The sequence below is a fragment of the Poecile atricapillus genome, chromosome Z (genome assembly GCF_030490865.1).
Source record: "Poecile atricapillus isolate bPoeAtr1 chromosome Z, bPoeAtr1.hap1, whole genome shotgun sequence".
Taxonomy (NCBI): Eukaryota; Metazoa; Chordata; class Aves; order Passeriformes; family Paridae; genus Poecile; species Poecile atricapillus.
The window spans coordinates 122,129,686-122,133,389 of record NC_081289.1 but is presented as its reverse complement, the minus strand read 5'-3'; the positions used below and the strand labels follow the sequence as shown (position 1 = coordinate 122,133,389).

The 3,704-nt window shown below is 42.5% G+C and overlaps 1 non-coding gene across 1 annotated transcript; it reads left to right on the top strand.

The window, feature by feature from the left end:
• Positions 1-2,407: 2,407 nt before the first annotated feature.
• Positions 2,408-2,536, top strand: LOC131573936 (small nucleolar RNA SNORA47). The gene has a single exon (XR_009276312.1). It is a non-coding gene; the product is annotated as a small nucleolar RNA SNORA47 (small nucleolar RNA).
• The last annotated feature ends 1,168 nt before the right edge of the window (positions 2,537-3,704 follow it).

Below are 3,704 nucleotides of genomic sequence, written 5' to 3'. Positions count from 1 at the left end.
CTGGACTTGCCAGCCTGCCAAGGCAGTTCCAAAATTCTGGTTTAATCTTTACATTCAGACTCATAACATACTTATTGTTCTTGCAACTTCTGTAGGATCTGTAGGATCATAAATCCCATGCTGCTATCCCAGGATAGCTGGTGAAAGGCAGAGTGGTCAGCAAATTTTGCCTTGCAAAAGGCAAAAGACTGCCCAGTCTCCTTAGGCTTTTTGTTGGTTTTCTTACTATTGTGAGTTTAACACTTCCTTCTGCTTGCCTAATATGTCTACAGCCTCTCCCCTGCAATATCTAAACATCAATCAGTTCTTCACTGCACCTTCTGTGGTAATAACGGAGTTGCAAAGCAGCTGAGGTTGGAAAGAACCTCTGGTGATCATCTTGTCCAACTCCCTGCTCAAGCAGGGCCACATAGAACTGGTTGCTTTTTGAATACCTCTGAAAAGGGGAAAATATAGTATTATTTCCAGTGCATAGCTAAAGAATCAAACCAAAAGATTACAGATTTGCCAATGAAGTTATGGAAGAGAACCTATAATTTTGATTCACAATAAGCCTTACTCAACATCACTGGGCACTTTAGACTATTCCTCCCTGGTGGTGGTACAGGCTAAGTAAAGAGGATAAAAGGCTGTGAAAACAAGCCCAGTAAGCAACCTGATTGTGGCAACTCCAGTATCACAGTTTTACTTAATCAACACATTGTATCTTGATGTGTAGAAAGCAGCTAAATGAAATCTGATTATCTAGAAGAAAAAAATTAGCCAGAGGAAATAACAAAGGGCTAAAGGAGGAAAATGTTGGAGGTGAACAGGTTTTTGTGCAAGGTTCAGACTGCTACACATTCTAGCTTGACAATCTGAGAACTTTCAGTCCCATGAAGTTCAGGCCAAAGCACACCATCTGCAGTAAGAACCAGGTTTGCCGTAAGACTACCAAGGAAACACCATTGTCCTTGGGTAGAAAAGGGAAGGAAGATGAAGAGAGGGCCTGGATAGCCTAAGGAGCAGGGGCTGCAAGGCTTTTTACAACAGATGAGAAGGGCACGGCAGATTTAATTTACAAGTGAGCTCTGTGCGAATAAGGTGCTCTGAGACTACTGCTGTGCTGGCTCCCTTGATGGGCTGTGCTGGCTCTTCCTGGCAACTTTCTCAATATTACTCTTGAGACAACACTCATTCATTCATAGGATCATTTCTAAGTCTAAATGTAAAAAAAAAAAAAAAAGTTATATAGGTGTACTTTTAAATTACTATCTATTGGTGCCGTTTTCGTTTGTCTGCTTGCCCTCTGGTAATGTGACGGACCCCCTACCACCTTCACTCCTCCTGATCTGCAGAGCAGCACATCAGCACGCCACGGAGGGGCACATCCCGGCGCCGTGCCTCTGCCCAGCCCGGCGGTGGAAGCCCCGGGCGCGGCGGTGCCGGGCGGGCCCCGCTCCGCTCTTCCCCCGCGCCCTGAGGCCAGGCAAGATGGCGGCGGGGCGGAGGCTGGTGGCCGGCGCGGAACCGGTGCCTGCGGCGGGAGGTGTTGTCGCGCCCGGCTCGCTGCGCGGCCTCCCGGCACAGCGCAGGAACACAGGCCGTCACCCCCTTTCTTTCCCCGCCCTATTAAACGAGGAGCGCCAGGAGAGGCAGCATGTGTCCTGTTTGCAGCGCAGAAATGACACCGGGACACTTGGGCGCGGACGGAGGAGAGGGGATGGTGCCCTGGTGTGCTGAATAAGGATCACTGCTACTGTAAACCCGTACGCAGGTATGTTCATCAACAGAGAGGCATTGCTGGATTAAAATAAGGTGCAGATGAAACCCGTTTAGAAATCACAAACTCGCTGAGGAAAAAAAGATAAAAATCTCACGTCAAGAGGTCGCAGCACTTGGAAAAAGGTCAAACGGAAAAAAATCCATTGGAATGCACCTTTCAGTACATCCTTTTGGAAACCAAGATGCTGGTTTTTATCTCTCTTCCTGCTGCTGTGGATTAGTTATCTGCTGGCAGAAAGCCTCAGTCTTTCACTAAACACAACCAGCTGCAGCAGCTTTGCTAGAACAAACACAGTTTCATCCTACGATATGTTTTGTAAAAGCAGTTCATATGCAGATAGTTCAGGGCCTTGCACACAATACTGATTGGACTCCGTGTTTTTATGCACCAGCTGTATTGTTCAGATCTTAAGAATGTACCTACTACTCTTTATTTTAAATTTGAGAAATATGTTTGCTAAATTGGCAAAACCCACTGCGAGGACTACAGAAAATTATTTATATAAACTGATTAATTTTATCCTTAAGAACTTTAGGATTATATATATCACTAGCACTATTTATATATAAAGCAAACTGCTAAAACTTTGGCTGTATTAAAAAGCAACTCTAGGTATCATAAGCTGGGAAAGGCAAGGATGGTTGGAGGACTGAGAAGGTAAGACAGTTAAATTTTATGCTGTATCTTACTGGTTGTAGCCTCCAAAATTATAAGAGTGCAATAGCAACTCATGTTCCCCTTCTGACATGAGGGAAAGCAGTACTGCATTTGCACATAAGGTTTGCACAAAATTGGTGATTTTCATGTCACTTATTTGTACTTAAAACTTTTTAAGAGGTCACTAATGTAAAGGATGAAAAGTCATATTTAGCGAATACAAGTCTTCCTACCCAATAATTAAGGCACACAACTGCTTGATGAAGATTACTCAAACTTACTTCCAGTTGTTTTGTTAACAATCTGTGTATTTCCACTTCCCTAGGCAGCATCAAGAGAATAGGATTTGTCGCACCAACACTGAACCAAGACTAAGCTTCAGCCTTTTATATGGAACTGCTGAAAGAGGAAGCTGCAGTACTGAAAGCAGTCAGTCTTGACTGCGTGACACCATGCCTCTCACAGAAGGCAAATGATGTCTTACTTCAAAAACTTCATGACATGCAAACTTGTTGATTCACTGTTCTTAGAGCTGTTACACTTGAATAACTGGCGACAGGGAAAGTTACAATCAGTACATCAAAGTAAATCAAATTAAGATTTATAGTTTGATTTACTCTGAAGACTACAGAAATAAAAAGAAAAAGAAGCAAAAAAAGTATTATAGAATACAGTGGTTTTTTCCTCCTACTAGCAGGAGCAGCTTTTTAGATAAATGGTGAACTAAAACTTAACAAGTACAGGACAGAACTTAACAACATTTTTTCACAACTAGAAAAAGCCTCCGAAAATGTGAAGTTGCCAATGAAAAGGAATGCAACAGCAAAGTACATAATACAGCAATACTTGTATATTATTGTAAAAGCAATAATACATGTCTATCACTAATTCAGTAGAAAACTAACTGCTTACAATGGCAAATAGTGACCTCATTTTAGTTAAGCTGCTCCACATACTGAGTGCGGATAATTTATTTTCACCCCTCTCTGCAGAAGTAAGGTGTGCTTCAGGTTGTAAGCATGGGCATGTTGCATGATTTAAATAATAGCTCAAACCTTTTGCTTTATACTGTATGTGTCTCGATTAAGACAAATGCCTGGTAACTTGTTCTGGTTTTACTCCTCAGTGCTTCAAAGCTGCCTGCATGATCTGGTAGGGTGGTGAGGGTACCATGTTTCCTTGGACAAGTACCAGAACTTCAACTTGAACAAAGTGGGATTAAGTTTTACTCAATTTTAGAGGAAGACTTCAACATATGGACAGTATAGTATAAAGAAGCACA